Here is a 20393-nt window from a genome sequence, read left to right as displayed (position 1 = left end):
AACTATCAAGATAAGATTAGTGTGAACGTAGTGAAAAGCTTTGATGAGTTGTTTGACATGGCCAAAGGTTTCGAGTCGCTCATCTTAAGAAAGAGTGGTTTTACTTTTGGCAAGAGAAAAAGTGAAGGTTCGAGCTATTCAAACTTTTCGAACAAAAAGAACAAGAAAAGTTCCGAAAGTGCCAATAGCGTGAAGAAGGGCGCTTCCGGTGGTTTTACTTTTACGTGCTATAATTGTGGACAAGCGGGTCATATGGCTCGTGATTGTCCAAAACCATCTTCCGGAAACAAGCTCACTTGTTTTAATTGCGGTAAAGAAGGGCATAAGAAGCCGGAGTGTCCCGATTTGCGCAACGATAATGTTAAGCGTCTAGAGAAGGCGGCGGGTACGGCTAGGGGTCGCAACTATTTGATGACCAATGATGAGGCCAAGCAATCCAATGAAGTCGTCTCAGGTACTTTCATAGTTAACTCTAATCCGGCACGGATACTTTTTGATAGTGGGGCTAATTTGTCCTTTGTGTCGCCTCGATTTGTGCCTAAGTTAAATAAACCGCTAGTTAAGTTAAGTCATCCGGTAGAAGTTGAAATAGCGGATGGCAAGACGGCGCTAGTGGTTGATGTGTGTAAGAATTGTAATGTTGTATTTGGTTCCGAAACGTTTAAGATTGATCTTATTCCAATGACCTTGGGCGACTTTGATATTGTCATTGGTATGGATTGGCTCGATCGTTATAGAGCCGATATTGCATGCCATGATAAGTTTATTCGTGTGAAGGCCCCAAGTGGGGGAGAGTTAATTATTCATGGTGATAAGCGAAGGAGACCGGTGCCGCTATGCACTTTTGCACGGGCACGTCGTTTTGTTGTTACCGGTGGCATGGCTTTCCTTGCTCATGTTGTTGATACTCGCAATGAGCCACCACCTATTCGTGAAATTCCGGTTGTTAGTGAATTCGAAGACGTTTTTCCGAACGAATTACCGGGTGTTCCGGCGGAAAGACAAGTTGAGTTTCGTATTGAGTTGGTTCCGGGAGCTACTCCCATTGCTAAAACTCCTTATCATTTAGCACCAACGGAAATGCAAGAGTTGTTAAACCAAACCCAAGAGTTGCTTGAAAAGGGTTTCATTCGACCGAGTGCTTCTCCATGGGGCGCTCCGGTTTTGTTTGTGAAAAAGAAAGATGGTAGTATGCGGATGTGCATCGATTATCGGGAGTTGAATAAAGTGACGATCAAGAATCGTTATCCATTGCCTCGGATTGACGATTTGTTTGATCAACTCCAAGGTGCAACGTATTTCTCTAAAATCGACCTACGGTCCGGCTATCACCAAATGCGGGTCCGTGAGGAAGATATTGAGAAAACGGCTTTTCGAACGCGTTATGGGCATTTTGAGTTTGTGGTAATGCCTTTTGGTCTTACGAATGCACCGGCGGCATTCATGGATCTTATGAACCGAGTGTGCCAACCTATGTTGGACAAGTCGGTAATTGTGTTCATTGACGACATACTCGTTTATTCGAAGAGTATGAAGGAACATGAACATCATTTGCGGTGTGTGTTAAAGATGTTGCGGAAGGAGAAGTTGTATGCAAAATTCTCAAAATGTGAATTTTGGCTAAGGGAAGTTCAATTCCTTGGCCATATTGTGAATATGGACGGTATTCAAGTAGATCCGGGGAAGATAGAGACGGTAAAGAGTTGGGGACGACCGACTACGCCTACGGAAATCCGAAGTTTTCTCGGATTGGCCGGGTATTATCGTCGGTTTATCCAAGACTTTTCTAAGATTGCTTCTCCATTGACGAAGTTGACGAGAAAGAACATGAGATTTAATTGGGAGAACGAGCAAGAAATTGCTTTTCAATTGTTAAAAGAGAAGTTGTGTCAAGCTCCGGTGTTAGTGTTGCCGGAAGGTGTAGAAGACATGACGGTCTATTGTGATGCGTCTTTAAATGGACTCGGGTGTGTTCTAATGCAAAGAGGTAAAGTCATCGCTTATGCCTCTCGACAATTAAAAGAACACGAAACGAGATATCCGACTCATGATCTTGAGTTGGCGGCGGTTGTTCATGCGTTGAAAATTTGGCGCCACTACTTGTATGGTGTCAAATGTACGATTTATTCGGATCATAAGAGTTTGAAACATCTTTTTGATCAACGAGATTTGAATTATCGTCAACGTAGATGGATGGATGTGGTGAAAGACTACGATTGTGAAATACTTTATCATCCGGGTAAGGCGAATGTGGTCGCGGATGCGTTGAGTCGAAAGAGTCAACATCCGGCGATAAAAGTGGGGTCGTTACGTTTGATTATTACCAATGATTTTCTTGAAAAGCTTGGTGAGATCCAAATAGAGGCTTATGTTCACAACAAGCATACGGAGCGAATCGTGGGCCAATCGGAGTTTATTACTATGGGTCCGCGTGGGTTGTTGTCCTTTCAAGGAAGGGTGTGGGTGCCTAAGATGGGTGATTACCGACGAGTGCTACTTGATGAAGCACATAAGTCAAAATACTCCATTCATCCGGGAGCGACGAAAATGTACCTTGACTTGAAGAAAGATTATTGGTGGCCGGGCATGAAACGTGATGTTGTTAAGTATGTTGAACCATGCGTCACGTGTTTGCAAGTTAAAGCTGAACACCAAAATCCGTATGGTATGTTACAACCGTTAGAAATCCCGAAATGGAAATGGGAGCACATTACCATGGATTTCATCACCAAGTTACCTAAAATGGCGAGAACCCAATTTGATTCAATTTGGGTGATAGTCGATCGATTGACGAAAAGTGCCTTGTTTCTTCCCATTCGGGAAGCGATATCGTCGGAAACCTTGGCTAAGCTGTTTATCAAGGAAGTGATCTCAAGGCATGGGTTTCCTATATCTATTGTTTCGGATCGAGATACCCGTTTTACATCTCGGTTTTGGGAAAAGTTTCATGAAGATATGGGTACACAATTGAAATTGAGCACGGCGTACCATCCTCAAACGGACGGTCAAACCGAACGTACGAATCAAACATTGGAGGATATGTTACGTGCGTGTATTATTGATTTTGGTGGTAGTTGGGACGAGCACTTACCTTTGGTGGAATTCTCGTACAATAATAGTTATCATACTAGTATCGGGATGCCACCGTATGAGATGCTTTATGGACGAAGGTGTCGAACCCCGATTTGTTGGGGTGAAGTGTGTAGTGACCCGAACTTTTCCATGTTTATATATATTAATTGAGATTGATATTTACATGATTAAATGTTTCCAACATGTTAAGCAATCAAACTTGTTAAGACTTGATTAATTGAAATATGTTTCATATAGACAATTGACCACCCAAGTTGACCGGTGATTCACGAACGTTAAAACTTGTAAAAACTATACGATGACATATATATGGTTATATATATAGTTAACATGTTTTTATTATAAGTATGTATCTCATTAGGTATTTTAACAATGAGTTATATACATAAAAATGAGACTATTAATTTAAGAAACTCGAAAACGATATATATAACGATTATCGTTATAACAACGTCTTACTAGGTACATATGAATCATATTAAGATATTGATACACTTGATTAATTATATTAAATGATAAGTAAATATATTATTAAGTGTATTAACAATGAAATACATATGTAAAAATAAGGCTACTAACTTAATGATTTCGAAACGAGACATATATGTAACGATTATCGTTGTAACGACATTTAACTGTATATACATCATACTAAGATATATTATATATCATAATATCATGATAATATAATAATTTAACATCTCATTTGTTATAATAAACAATGGGTTAACAACATTCAACAAGATCGTTAACCTAAAGGTTTCAAAACAACATTTACATGTAACGACTAACGATGACTTAACGACTCAGTTAAAATGTATATACATGTAGTGTTTTAATATGTATTCATACACTTTTGAAAGACTTCAAGACACTTATCAAAATACTTCTACTTAACAAAAATGCTTACAATTACATCCTCGTTCAGTTTCATCAACAATTCTACTCGTATGCACCCGTATTCGTACTCGTACAATACACAGCTTTTAGATGTATGTACTATTGGTATATACACTCCAATGATCAGCTCTTAGCAGCCCATTTGAGTCACCTAACACATGTGGGAACCATCATTTGGCAACTAGCATGAAATATCTCATAAAATTACAAAAATATGAGTAATCATTCATGACTTATTTACATGAAAACAAAATTACATATCCTTTATATCTAATCCATACACCAACGACCAAAAACACCTACAAACACTTTCATTCTTCAATTTTCTTCATCTAATTGATCTCTCTCAAGTTCTATCTTCAAGTTCTAAGTGTTCTTCATAAATTTCAAAAGTTCTAGTTTCATAAAATCAAGAATACTTTCAAGTTTGCTAGCTCACTTCCAATCTTGTAAGGTGATCATCCAACCTCAAGAAATCTTTGTTTCTTACAGTAGGTTATCATTCTAATACAAGGTAATAATCATATTCAAACTTTGGTTCAATTTCTTTAACTATAACAATCTTATTTCAAGTGATGATCTTACTTGAACTTGTTTTCGTGTCATGATTCTGTTTCAAGAACTTCGAGCCATCCAAGGATCCGTTGAAGCTAGATCCATTTTTCTCTTTTCCAGTAGGTTTATCCAAGGAACTTAAGGTAGTAATGATGTTCATAACATCATTCGATTCATACATATAAAGCTATCTTATTCGAAGGTTTAAACTTGTAATCACTAGAACATAGTTTAGTTAATTCTAAACTTGTTCGCAAACAAAAGTTAATCCTTCTAACTTGACTTTTAAAATCAACTAAACACATGTTCTATATCTATATGATATGCTAACTTAATGATTTAAAACCTGGAAACACGAAAAACACCGTAAAACCGGATTTACGCCGTCGTAGTAACACCGCGGGCTGTTCTGGGTTAATTAATTAAAAACTATGATAAACTTTGATTTAAAAGTTGTTATTCTGAGAAAATGATTTTTATTATGAACATGAAACTATATCCAAAAATTATGGTTAAACTCAAAGTGGAAGTATGTTTTCTAAAATGGTCATCTAGACGTCGTTCTTTCGACTGAAATGACTACCTTTACAAAAACGACTTGTAACTTATTTTTCCGACTATAAACCTATACTTTTTCTGTTTAGATTCATAAAATAGAGTTCAATATGAAACCATAGCAATTTGATTCACTCAAAACGGATTTAAAATGAAGAAGTTATGGGTAAAACAAGATTGGATAATTTTTCTCATTTTAGCTACGTGAAAATTGGTAACAAATCTATTCCAACCAAAACTTAATCAACTTGTATTGTATATTATGTAATCTTGAGATACCATAGACACGTATACAATGTTTTGACCTATCATGTCGACACATCTATATATATTTCGGAACAACCATAGACACTCTATATGTGAATGTTGGAGTTAGCTATACAGGGTTGAGGTTGATTCCAAAATATATATAGTTTGAGTTGTGATCAATACTGAGATACGTATACACTGGGTCGTGGATTGATTCAAGATAATATTTATCGATTTATTTCTGTACATCTAACTGTGGACAACTAGTTGTAGGTTACTAACGAGGACAGCTGACTTAATAAACTTAAAACATCAAAATATATTAAAAGTGTTGTAAATATATTTTGAACATACTTTGATATATATGTATATATTGTTATAGGTTCGTGAATCAACCAGTGGCCAAGTCTTACTTCCCGACGAAGTAAAAATCTGTGAAAGTGAGTTATAGTCCCACTTTTAAAATCTAATATTTTTGGGATGAGAATACATGCAGGTTTTATAAATGATTTACAAAATAGACACAAGTACGTGAAACTACATTCTATGGTTGAATTATCGAAATCGAATATGCCCCTTTTTATTAAGTCTGGTAATCTAAGAATTAGGGAACAGACACCCTAATTGACGCGAATCCTAAAGATAGATCTATTGGGCCTAACAAACCCCATCCAAAGTACCGGATGCTTTAGTACTTCGAAATTTATATCATATCCGAAGGGTGTCCCGGAATGATGGGGATATTCTTATATATGCATCTTGTTAATGTCGATTACCAGGTTTTCACCATATGAATGATTTTTATCTCTATGTATGGGATGTGTATTGAAATATGAAATCTTGTGGTCTATTATTATGATTTGATATATATAGGTTAAACCTATAACTCACCAACATTTTTGTTGACGTTTTAAGCATGTTTATTCTCAGGTGATTATTAAGAGCTTCCGCTGTCGCATACTTAAATAAGGACGAGATTTGGAGTCCATACTTGTATGATATTGTGTAAAAACTGCATTCAAGAAACTTATTTTGTTGTAACATATTTGTATTGTAAACCATTATGTAATGGTCGTGTGTAAACAGGATATTTTAGATTATCATTATTTGATAATCTACGTAAAGCTTTTTAAAACCTTTATCTATGAAATAAAGGTTATGGTTTGTTTTAAAAATGAATGCAGTCTTTGAAAAACGTCTCATATAGAGGTCAAAACCTCGCAACGAAATCAATTAATATGGAACGTTTTTAATCAATAAGAACGGGACATTTCAGTTGGTATCCGAGCGTTGGTCTTAGAGAACCAGAAAATTTGCATTAGTGTGTCTTATCGAGTTTGTTAGGATGCATTAGTGATTCTGGACTTCGACCGTGTTTTCTTTAAAAATGATTGCTTAACATTTTTGTTGGAAACTATATATTTTTAACATATGAATATTATGTGATATATTAATCTCTTAACGTGTTTGATATTATGTGATAGATGTCTACCTCTAGAACAAGTCCCATTGACTCACCTAATAATGAAGAGTCAAATGTAAATTGGAATGATTCATGGACTGATTCACAAGTTCCCGAAGAGGAACCGGAAGAAGAGTCGGAACCGGAAGAAGAATCGGAACCGGACGAAGAATCGGAACCGGAAGAAGAATCGGAACCGGTGGGGGAAATAATAAAACGGTTAAGTAAAAGAGAATCCTCAACCAACCGACCAAGGTTAATTATGGTCAATGGTGTTTCCGCCAAGGAAGCAAAATATTGGGAGGATTACCAATTCTCCGATGAATCGGATTCCGACGAGAATTCCAATGATGTTATAGAAATTACCCCAACTGAATTTAAAAAGGCAAAAGAAAATAATAAGGGAAAGGGCATAAAAATAGAGAAATCTAATTCCAACCCCGATGAACTTTATATGTATCGTCAACCCCCGAAGTTCTTAAGTTGTAACAATGACCCGGGAACCTCTAAACCACCAGGTTTTTCTAAACCAATGTGGACAACGACGGCTCGTATTAGGGGAACATCATATATCCCTAGAAACTTGTCAAAACGAACCAAAACCGAAGAAGAAGAAACGAGCGAGTCGGAATAAGATAGTTGTATTCGTGTGGTGTAATATATGTAATATAGCGTGCTTATGCTTTATGATATATGTAAAAATTGCTTGTATTAATAAGTATTTTTTTATGAATCTAACTCTTGTCTATTTTACAGTTTAAAAACACAAAATGGATAGACAACCCAATATTTTAAGAGACCTACCCGGAGACATGATTGATGAAATATTGTCTAGAGTCGGCCAGAATTCCTCGGCACAACTATTTAAGGCGAGATCAGTTTGTAAGACATTCGAAGAACGTTCCAAGAATGTCTTGGTTTATAAGAGACTTTCGTTTGAAAGATGGGGGATATCACATTGGGAAACCCATAACTTACGATGTGTTTACTTTGACGCATATATTGCGGGGAACCCTAATGCTATTTTACGCAACGGGTTAAGAAATTATTTTGACTCAATATATCCGAATATTGGACTTCATGATTTAGAAAAAGCGGCTAACATGCAACATAAAGAAGCATGTTATGCTTACGGATTAGTAATGTTCGCTTCTCACCAAAGTGAGAACAAGAACATCGGGCTACAACTATTAAACAAAACGTTTCCACAAGTGACGGAGTCGGTAATTGGGGTAAGAAATGAGGTTTTTAGATTATTACGGGACTGTTGGACATTACGTAACCCTCGTCCCTTTGACGACGTTACAACACGCTGTCTTATCAACGGCCATAACGGTTATGTTGCACAAGACCAAGGATGGGAAGTAGTCCTAGTAAAACCAGAATGCATGACTTGTTTCTGGACGTATGAATTACGTGTCTTTATTGCCTTTGCTGAACGACTTGTGTACTAGCTAGAATTATCTTCACAACTATCTTGTATCAAAGTTATTGTGTGCTATATTTCATGCTTTATGTAAAATAAGCGGTATTGTAAGTTTGTAAAATATTGTATAAAAGTTTGAACGCGAAATATTATTATAATCAGTTTTTCATATAGAATTGTAGTAGTTGAATTGTATATTAGCTACTAAGTATGAACTTAACGGGTAGGTACTACCCGAATTTAAACTTATAAAACGCTAATATGAAGAAAAAGCTTTTATAAATGAGTTCATATTATGCTACGAAATACTATTAACTACTCTTAATATTCTGTATGATTAACTTGTTCCATTTGACTATTTTGAAGGAAATGGCACCGACTACTCGACACACCGTGAATATGAATGAAGAGGAATTCCGTACTTTTCTAGCTTCAAACATAGCCGCAGTATAGGCTGCGCTACATACCAACAATAACCTTGGATCTAGCAGTACAGGAAATCGTGTAGGATGCACCTACAAAGAATTCACTGCCTGCAAACCTTTGGAATTTGATGGAACCGAAGGACCGATCGGATTGAAACGGTGGACCGAGAAGGTTGAATCGGTGTTTGCCATAAGTAAGTGTACTGAAGAGGACAAAGTGAAGTACGCTACGCATACCTTCACAGGTTCTGCGTTAACATGGTGGAATACCTATCTAGAGCAAGTGGGACAAGACGATGCGTACGCACTACCGTGGTCAGCATTCAAGCACTTGATGAACGAGAAGTACCGTCCCAGAACCGAGGTCAATAAGCTCAAGACAGAACTTAGAGGGTTACGAACCCAAGGTTTTGATATTACCACGTACGAAAGACGATTCACAGAATTGTGCCTATTGTGTCCGGGAGCATTCGAAGATGAGGAAGAGAAGATCGACGCGTTTGTGAAAGGATTACCGGAAAGAATCCAAGAAGATATAAGTTCACACGAGCCCGCCTCCATACAACAGGCATGTAGAATGGCTCACAAACTAGTGAACCAGATTGAAGAAAGAATTAAAGAACAGACTGCTGAAGAGGCCAATGTGAAGCAAGTCAAAAGAAAGTGGGAGGAAAACGGTGATAAGAATCACCAATACAACAACAACAGCAATTATAACAATAATCGCAACAACTATCCTAACAATCGCAACATCAATCGCAACTACAACAAACGGCCCAACAACAACAACAACAACAACAACAACCACAACAATCATCTTAATAACAATAATAACCGCAACAACAACAACAATCAGAAGCAGCTATGCCAAAGGTGTGAAAAGTATCACTCGGGGTTCTGCACCAAATTTTGCAACAAGTGTAAAAGAAATGGTCATAGCGCGGCGAAGTGTGATGTCTACGGACCAGGGGTTAACAGAACGAAAGGAACAAATGGTGTCGGAACGAGTAATGGCGGAGCAAGTAGTGTCGGAGCAAGTTATGCCAATGTAGTTTGTTATAAATGTGGAAAACCGGGCCACATTATTAGAAATTGCCCGAACCAGGAGAACACGAATGGACAAGGCCGTGGAAGAGTTTTCAATATTAATGCGGCAGAGGCACAGGAAGACCCGGAGCTTGTTACGGGTACGTTTCTTATTGACAATAAATCTGCTTACGTTTTATTTGATTCGGGTGCGGATAGAAGCTATATGAGTAGAGATTTTTGTGCTAAATTAAGTTGTCCATTGACGCCTTTGGATAGTAAATTTTTACTCGAATTAGCAAATGGTAAATTAATTTCAGCAGATAATATATGTCGGAATCGAGAAATTAAACTGGTTAGCGAAACATTTAAGATTGATTTGATACCAGTAGAGTTAGGGAGTTTTGATGTGATAATCGGTATGGACTGGTTGAAAGAAGTGAAAGCAGAGATCGTTTGTTACAAAAATGCAATTCGCATTATACGAGAAAAAGGAAAACCCTTAATGGTGTACGGAGAAAAGGGCAACACGAAGCTACATCTTATTAGTAATTTGAAGGCACAAAAACTAATAAGAAAAGGTTGCTGTGCTGTTCTAGCACACGTCGAGAAAGTACAAACTGAAGAAAAGAGCATCAATGATGTTCCCATCGCAAAAGAATTTCCCGATGTATTTCCGAAAGAATTACCGGGATTACCCCCACATCGATCCGTTGAATTTCAAATAGATCTTGTACCAGGAGCTGCACCAATAGCTCGTGCTCCTTACAGACTCGCACCCAGCGAGATGAAAGAACTACAAAGCCAATTACAAGAACTTTTAGAGCGTGGTTTCATTCGACCAAGCACATCACCATGGGGAGCTCCTGTTTTGTTTGTCAAGAAGAAAGATGGTACATTCAGGTTGTGTATCGACTACCGAGAGTTGAATAAACTTACCATCAAGAACCGCTACCCACTACCGAGAATCGACGACTTATTTGATCAACTGCAAGGCTCGTCTGTTTATTCAAAGATTGACTTACGTTCCGGGTACCATCAAATGCGGGTGAAAGAAGATGATATTCCAAAGACTGCTTTCAGAACACGTTACGGTCATTACGAGTTTATGGTCATGCCGTTTGGTTTAACTAATGCACCAGCTGTGTTCATGGACCTTATGAACCGAGTGTGTGGACCATACCTTGACAAGTTTGTCATTGTTTTCATTGATGACATACTTATTTACTCAAAGAATGACCAAGAACACGGTGAACATTTGAGAAAGGTGTTAGAAGTATTGAGGAAAGAAGAATTGTACGCTAAGTTTTCAAAGTGTGCATTTTGGTTGGAAGAAGTTCAATTCCTCGGTCACATAGTGAACAAAGAAGGTATTAAGGTGGATCCGGCAAAGATAGAAACTGTTGAAAAGTGGGAAACCCCGAAAACTCCGAAACACATACGCCAGTTTTTAGGACTAGCTGGTTACTACAGAAGGTTCATCCATGACTTTTCCAGAATAGCAAAACCCTTGACTGCATTAACGCATAAAGGGAAGAAATTTGAATGGAATGATGAACGAGAGAAAGCGTTTCAGTTATTGAAGAAAAAGCTAACTACGGCACCTATATTGTCATTGCCTGAAGGGAATGATGATTTTGTGATTTATTGTGACGCATCAAAGCAAGGTCTCGGTTGTGTATTAATGCAACGAACGAAGGTGATTGCTTATGCGTCTAGACAATTGAAGATTCACGAACAAAATTATACGACGCATGATTTGGAATTAGGCGCGGTTGTTTTTGCATTAAATACTTGGAGGCACTACTTATATGGGGTCAAAAGTATTATATATACCGACCACAAAAGTCTTCAACACATATTTAATCAGAAACAACTGAATATGAGGCAGCGTAGGTGGATTGAATTGTTGAATGATTACGACTTTGAGATTCGTTACCACCCGGGGAAGGCAAATGTGGTAGCCGATGCCTTGAGCAGGAAGGACAGAGAACCCATTCGAGTAAAATCTATGAATATAATGATTCATAATAACCTTACTACTCAAATAAAGGAGGCGCAACAAGGAGTTTTAAAAGAGGGAAATTTAAAGGATGAAATACCCAAAGGATCGGAGAAGCATCTTAATATTCGGGAAGATGGAACCCGGTATAGGGCTGAAAGGATTTGGGTACCAAAATTTGGAGATATGAGAGAAATGGTACTTAGAGAAGCTCATAAAACCAGATACTCAATACATCCTGGAACGGGGAAGATGTACAAGGATCTCAGGAAATATTTTTGGTGGCCGGGTATGAAAGCCGATGTTGCTAAATACGTAGGAGAATGTTTGACATGTTCTAAGGTCAAAGCTGAGCATCAGAAACCATCAGGTCTACTTCAACAACCCGAAATCCCAGAATGGAAATGGGAAAACATTACCATGGATTTCATCACTAAATTGCCAAGGACTGCAAGTGGTTTTGATACTATTTGGGTAATAGTTGATCGTCTCACCAAATCAGCACACTTCCTGCCAATAAGAGAAGATGACAAGATGGAGAAGTTAGCACGACTGTATTTGAAGGAAGTCATATCCAGACATGGAATACCAATCTCTATTATCTCTGATAGGGATGGCAGATTTATTTCAAGATTCTGGCAGACATTACAGCAAGCATTAGGAACTCGTCTAGACATGAGTACTGCCTATCATCCACAAACTGATGGGCAGAGCGAAAGGACGATACAAACGCTTGAAGACATGCTACGAGCATGTGTTATTGATTTCGAAAACAGTTGGGATCGACATCTACCGTTAGCAGAATTTTCCTACAACAACAGCTACCATTCAAGCATTGAGATGGCGCCGTTTGAAGCACTTTATGGTAGGAAGTGCAGGTCTCCGATTTGTTGGAGTGAAGTGGGGGATAGACAGATTACGGGTCCGGAGATTATACAAGAAACTACCGAGAAGATCATCCAAATTCAACAACGGTTGAAAACCGCCCAAAGTCGACAAAAGAGCTACGCTGACATTAAAAGAAAAGATATAGAATTTGAAATTGGAGAGATGGTCATGCTTAAAGTTGCACCTTGGAAAGGCGTTGTTCGATTTGGTAAACGAGGGAAATTAAATCCAAGGTATATTGGACCATTCAAGATTATTGATCGTGTCGGACCAGTAGCTTACCGACTTGAGTTACCTCAACAACTCGCGGCTGTACATAACACTTTCCACGTCTCGAATTTGAAGAAATGTTTTGCTAAAGAAGATCTCACTATTCCGTTAGATGAAATCCAAATCAACGAAAAACTTCAATTCATCGAAGAACCCGTCGAAATAATGGATCGTGAGGTTAAAAGACTTAAGCAAAACAAGATACCAATTGTTAAGGTTCGATGGATTGCTCGTAGAGGACCCGAGTTCACCTGGGAGCGTGAAGATCAGATGAAGAAGAAATACCCGCATCTATTTCCAGAAGATTCGTCAACACCTTCAACAGCTTAAAATTTCGGGACGAAATTTATTTAACGGGTAGGTACTGTAGTGACCCGAACTTTTCCATGTTTATATATATTAATTGAGATTGATATTTACATGATTAAATGTTTCCAACATGTTAAGCAATCAAACTTGTTAAGACTTGATTAATTGAAATATGTTTCATATAGACAATTGACCACCCAAGTTGACCGGTGATTCACGAACGTTAAAACTTGTAAAAACTATACGATGACATATATATGGTTATATATATAGTTAACATGTTTTTATTATAAGTATGTATCTCATTAGGTATTTTAACAATGAGTTATATACATAAAAATGAGACTATTAATTTAAGAAACTCGAAAACGATATATATAACGATTATCGTTATAACAACGTCTTACTAGGTACATATGAATCATATTAAGATATTGATACACTTGATTAATTATGTTAAATGATAAGTAAATATATTATTAAGTGTATTAACAATGAAATACATATGTAAAAATAAGGCTACTAACTTAATGATTTCGAAACGAGACATATATGTAACGATTATCGTTGTAACAACATTTAACTGTATATACATCATACTAAGATATATTATATATCATAATATCATGATAATATAATAATTTAACATCTCATTTGTTATAATAAACAATGGGTTAACAACATTCAATAAGATCGTTAACCTAAAGGTTTCAAAACAACATTTACATGTAACGACTAACGATGACTTAACGACTCAGTTAAAATGTATATACATGTAGTGTTTTAATATGTATTCATACACTTTTGAAAGACTTCAAGACACTTATCAAAATACTTCTACTTAACAAAAATGCTTACAATTACATCCTCGTTCAGTTTCATCAACAATTCTACTCGTATGCAACCGTATTCGTACTCGTACAATACACAGCTTTTAGATGTATGTACTATTGGTATATACACTCCAATGATCAGCTCTTAGCAGCCCATGTGAGTCACCTAACACATGTGGGAACCATCATTTGGCAACTAGCATGAAATATCTCATAAAATTACAAAAATATAAGTAATCATTCATGACTTATTTACATGAAAATAAAATTACATATCCTTTATATCTAATCCATACACCAACGACCAAAAACACCTACAAACACTTTCATTCTTCAATTTTCTTCATCTAATTGATCTCTCTCAAGTTCTATCTTCAAGTTCTAAGTGTTCTTCATAAATTTCAAAAGTTCTAGTTTCATAAAATCAAGAATACTTTCAAGTTTGCTAGCTCACTTCCAATCTTGTAAGGTGATCATCCAACCTCAAGAAATCTTTGTTTCTTACAGTAGGTTATCATTCTAATACAAGGTAATAATCATATTCAAACTTTGGTTCAATTTCTATAACTATAACAATCTTATTTCAAGTGATGATCTTACTTGAACTTGTTTTCGTGTCATGATTCTGTTTCAAGAACTTCGAGCCATCCAAGGATCCGTTGAAGCTAGATCCATTTTTCTCTTTTCCAGTAGGTTTATCCAAGGAACTTAAGGTAGTAATGATGTTCATAACATCATTCGATTCATACATATAAAGCTATCTTATTCGAAGGTTTAAACTTGTAATCACTAGAACATAGTTTAGTTAATTCTAAACTTGTTCGCAAACAAAAGTTAATCCTTCTAACTTGACTTTTAAAATCAACTAAACACATGTTCTATATCTATATGATATACTAACTTAATGATTTAAAACCTGGAAACACGAAAAACACCGTAAAACCGGATTTACGCCGTCGTAGTAACACCGCGGGCTGTTCTGGGTTAATTAATTAAAAACTATGATAAACTTTGATTTAAAAGTTGTTATTCTGAGAAAATGATTTTTATTATGAACATGAAACTATATCCAAAAATTATGGTTAAACTCAAAGTGGAAGTATGTTTTCTAAAATGGTCATCTAGACGTCGTTCTTTCGACTGAAATGACTACCTTTACAAAAACGGCTTGTAACTTATTTTTCCGACTATAAACCTATACTTTTTCTGTTTAGATTCATAAAATAGAGTTCAATATGAAACCATAGCAATTTGATTCACTCAAAACGGATTTAAAATGAAGAAGTTATGGGTAAAACAAGATTGGATAATTTTTCTCATTTTAGCTACGTGAAAATTGGTAACAAATCTATTCCAACCAAAACTTAATCAACTTGTATTGTATATTATGTAATCTTGAGATACCATAGACACGTATACAATGTTTCGACCTATCATGTCGACACATCTATATATATTTCGGAACAACCATAGACACTCTATATGTGAATGTTGGAGTTAGCTATACAGGGTTGAGGTTGATTCCAAAATATATATAGTTTGAGTTGTGATCAATACTGAGATACGTATACACTGGGTCGTGGATTGATTCAAGATAATATTTATCGATTTATTTCTGTACATCTAACTGTGGACAACTAGTTGTAGGTTACTAACGAGGACAGCTGACTTAATAAACTTAAAACATCAAAATATATTAAAAGTGTTGTAAATATATTTTGAACATACTTTGATATATATGTATATATTGTTATAGGTTCGTGAATCAACCAGTGGCCAAGTCTTACTTCCCGACGAAGTAAAAATCTGTGAAAGTGAGTTATAGTCCCACTTTTAAAATCTAATATTTTTGGGATGAGAATACATGCAGGTTTTATAAATGATTTACAAAATAGACACAAGTACGTGAAACTACATTCTATGGTTGAATTATCGAAATCGAATATGCCCCTTTTTATTAAGTCTGGTAATCTAAGAATTAGGGAACAGACACCCTAATTGACGCGAATCCTAAAGATAGATCTATTGGGCCTAACAAACCCCATCCAAAGTACCGGATGCTTTAGTACTTCGAAATTTATATCATATCCGAAGGGTGTCCCGGAATGATGGGGATATTCTTATATATGCATCTTGTTAATGTCGATTACCAGGTTTTCACCATATGAATGATTTTTATCTCTATGTATGGGATGTGTATTGAAATATGAAATCTTGTGGTCTATTATTATGATTTGATATATATAGGTTAAACCTATAACTCACCAACATTTTTGTTGACGTTTTAAGCATGTTTATTCTCAGGTGATTATTAAGAGCTTCCGCTGTCGCATACTTAAATAAGGACGAGATTTGGAGTCCATACTTGTATGATATTGTGTAAAAACTGCATTCAAGAAACTTATTTTGTTGTAACATATTTGTATTGTAAACCATTATGTAATGGTCGTGTGTAAACAGGATATTTTAGATTATCATTATTTGATAATCTACGTAAAGCTTTTTAAAACCTTTATCTATGAAATAAAGGTTATGGTTTGTTTTAAAAATGAATGCAGTCTTTGAAAAATGTCTCATATAGAGGTCAAAACCTCGCAACGAAATCAATTAATATGGAACGTTTTTAATCAATAAGAACGGGACATTTCAAAGTGGGTCAAAGGGAAATCGGGAGTACCGATTTGGTCTTAGAAACGAATAGCAAGATTGATATGATTCGAGAGCATTTGAAAAAGGCTCAAGATAGACAAAAGTCGTATGCCGATAAAGGTAGAAGAACGATTGAGTTTCAAGATGGTGATTTGGTGATGCTTAAGGTTTCTCCATGGAAGGGTGTGATTCGGTTTAGGAAGCGAGGAAAGTTAGCTCCTCGGTTTATTGGTCCTTTCAAGGTATTGGCACGTGTTGGTGAGGTTGCTTATCGATTAGAGTTACCCGAAGAACTTGCGGGAATTCATAATACGTTCCATGTTTCCCATCTTCGCAAGTGTCTTGTGGATGACTCGACTTGGGTGCCATTGGATGAGATTACTTTGAATAACAAGTTAGCGTATGCGGAAGAACCGGTTGCAATCCTTGATGAAAAGGTTAAGATGTTGCGGAACAAGGAAGTTAGAACCTTCAAAGTGCAATGGCGACATCGAAAGGCTTTCGAGTTTACATGGGAATCCGAAGAGTTTGTTTTGGCTTATCTTCCGGCTTGTCATGCGGCTTGGATCGCGAGGACGCGCTCCGATCTAAGTGGGGGAGAGTTGTAACACCCCGCTTTTCCGTACACGCTTAAAGGTACACACCTATTAAATTATACGTCTATAACTTGCTCGTTATGTGGCTAAGTTAGCTAACATGTTAGTTACTTGATAATGTGTGCGAATACAAGTTTATACATGGGCTTTGTTAGCGTTAAGTCTTATGAGACTATTGTTGAAGGTTAGGCGAATATATGAAGCGAGATTTAAGTGTACGAATTAAATAAAATCAAATTTTGTTTAAGGTTGTCGAAGTGTCCAGGTGACGACCAATGCCGCGCCGCGACACATTGGGCCGCGCCGCGGCATATAAAGCAAATCCAGATCAGCAATTGGATTAAGAAGGGTCGATTTTTCCCTTATGTGTCGCGCCGCGACAAAGGGGTCCGCGCCGCAGCATTTCAAGCGAACCAGGTTCAGAAAGTGGGTTAAGAGAGGTTGTTTTTCCTTCGTAATGTCGCGCCGCGACATATAGCGCCGCGCCGCGACAACTCTGCAGTTCTGACTCCGATTTTAGCTCAAATTGAATGACTTCAAGGGGCAAATTGGTAATTTCGCGTATAAATCAGATGGGAGCATTAAATCCCAACCACTCATCCATTTCATTTATTTCTTTTCTCTTTTCTTTCCAATTTCTCTCCCAAAACTTAAAACCCAATTGAATTAATAGCAAGATTTGAGAGTGAAGGATTGAGGGTTGATCTTTGGAGCAAGAATTAAAGTTGTTCCTTGTGTCTCTAGCTACGCGTTGATAGTCTCGGTAAGTTCTAACTCTAAGTTTTGAGTTTTAATTAGTTTATGCTAGGGTTTTGTTCATTTGGAACTTATGTGACCCATTTGGGGTTAAAATGGGCGAACTTGGGTTGTGTTGAGGAAAGAAAACCCAAATGGCTATAACCTAGGGTTTGGTCTTATGATTTGGGGTTATAAATGTTAAATGGCGTTTTTAATCACTAACACGCTTGTTAAAGTTGAAAGAGATGTTATTTGGGTCATATTTGACAAGTTTGGTAGTGAAAGTGTTAAATGGATCCAAAATGGGCTAGTTGACCTAGTTTGGGTGAAATGGGTATGAATTAACCTAAGTTTGTGTTAGTTGATGTTAGTAGACTTAATTTACTAGCTTTAGTGATTAAAGTCGGGTCTTGGCCATTTAAGGGCGGTTTTGGTATGGTTGAGTCATTTAATGCGAATTGGGTCATTAAATGCTCAAGTAAGTGTAATGTGGTTAATTCCACTAGTTGTGTAATTGAATGTGTACTTATGTAATTAGGTACTTTGCTTTGAAGCCTTCGGAAGCATTTAAATCACCACCGAAGTGTTAAGGTGAGTGGAATAATTATATGCGTAGGTATATAATATATTTATTTGTGGTAGCGTGAGATGTGAAGTGTCGAGGTGTTAAGACACCACGTTTCACGTGACGAGTGAAGCATCGAGGTGTTAAGATGCCACTCGAGGTGAAGCATCGAGGTGTTAAGATGCCACCTAGGAGTGAAGTGTCGAGGTGTTAAGACGCCACTCCATGTTAAAGGGTGAAGTGTCGAGGTGTTAAGACGCCACCCGAGGGTGAAGTATCGAGGTGTTAAGATGCCACCCGGGGGTTAGTGATACGAGGTGCTAAGTACACTAATGGATGTTATGAACACCAATGGGAAATTCGAGTACCATCCCTTGTACGATTGGTTAACCATGGTTATTGTGTTGTAGTGTAAGCATATTATATCGTACGGTTTGTATATATGCTATTGCATTGCTAGCTTGCGATATTGGAAGTTTATAGTTTATAATTGAGATGATAAGCTAATTGTGTTGCTAGCATGTATGCGGTATGTGTTTAAGTGGTTGCAAGTAAGTATATTATATATGTACGTGTATAATTATTGCATTCACTAAGCGTTAGCTTACCCCTCTCGTTGTTTATCTTTTTAGTCGCAGGTACGGATAAGGGCAAAGGGGTTATCGGGCATTAAGCGGCCCTTGATGATGTTTTGTTGAAGCTTGGAAGTTGGCCTAATGTTTTGGGTAGTTTAGTCCCAAACCATGCTCGAGTGTCGTTTAGATTATAAACTATCAATTGTAGTGGGTCAAACTTGTATTGAATTTGATTAATGGCCTTCGTGCCTTTTGTAAACATTTAAATTGTTGTACGTTTAAGTGGATCTTGTGGAATGGTTTACATATTTAATTGGCACGTAAATGTGTTGTATAAAAAAAAAAAAAATTTTTATCGTATGGAATACGGGTTGGGTTGTTTCATATGGATGCCTCGGTATGCGGTATTTGTTATTTTGTGGCGTGTCCATTTTATACATATATATGTATGTAGTATATTATCATTCACTAAGCGTTAGCTTACCCTCTCGTTGTTGACTCTTTTTATAGATTGCATGCGGATGGTGGCTCGGGTAAGCGCGAGGATTAGAGGACTTGCATAGTTTGCGTAGAAGGCTTGCTTTTGGATTTATTAGGATTGGGTAGCGTATCCCCAATCGCCATGCTCGGCTTTGTTTTGTATTAAAAGTCTTATGGTCGAAAATTGTATTTTGATACTTAAAGGGTAATTTGGGTCGATGTGGGCCCCGCTTCGTAAACATAATTTTATTAATAGAACGTGCTAGTTTTTATATATGGAACATGGGGTTAAAAGCGTTACGCCTAAATATGTCGGGAACTAGTCAAACATTTTCGCGTTTAAAGACTTTCCGGACAGACAGGTTTGGCGCGCCGCACACCCCTGGTGGCGCGCCGCGCCAGGTGGCAGTTCAGCAAAATTTTTATTTTTATTTTTTGTAATTTTACACGGTTTAATCGCGGGTTGGTTTGGGTTGTTACATATATATATATATATATATACACACATATATATATACACACACATATATATATATATATATATATATATATATATATATATATATATATATATATATATATATATACATATATATATATATATAGTGGTTGGATCAAGAGGGAAGTAACCAAGCGGGGGGAAGCAAATATATATTTTTTTTTCATTTTTTTTTTTAAAAACTTTGTTCACGAACAATTAATATATAACAATTATCATATATTTCGAGCGTATGTTGAGGTTTTAGATATTAGGGTTTATAGGGTTTAGATATTAGGGTTTAGAAATTTAGGTTTTA

The sequence above is a fragment of the Rutidosis leptorrhynchoides genome, chromosome 1 (assembly GCF_046630445.1).
Source record: "Rutidosis leptorrhynchoides isolate AG116_Rl617_1_P2 chromosome 1, CSIRO_AGI_Rlap_v1, whole genome shotgun sequence".
Lineage (NCBI taxonomy): Eukaryota > Viridiplantae > Streptophyta > Magnoliopsida > Asterales > Asteraceae > Rutidosis > Rutidosis leptorrhynchoides.
The sequence above is the reverse complement of the archived record's forward strand: the minus strand, read 5'-3'. Positions refer to the sequence as shown.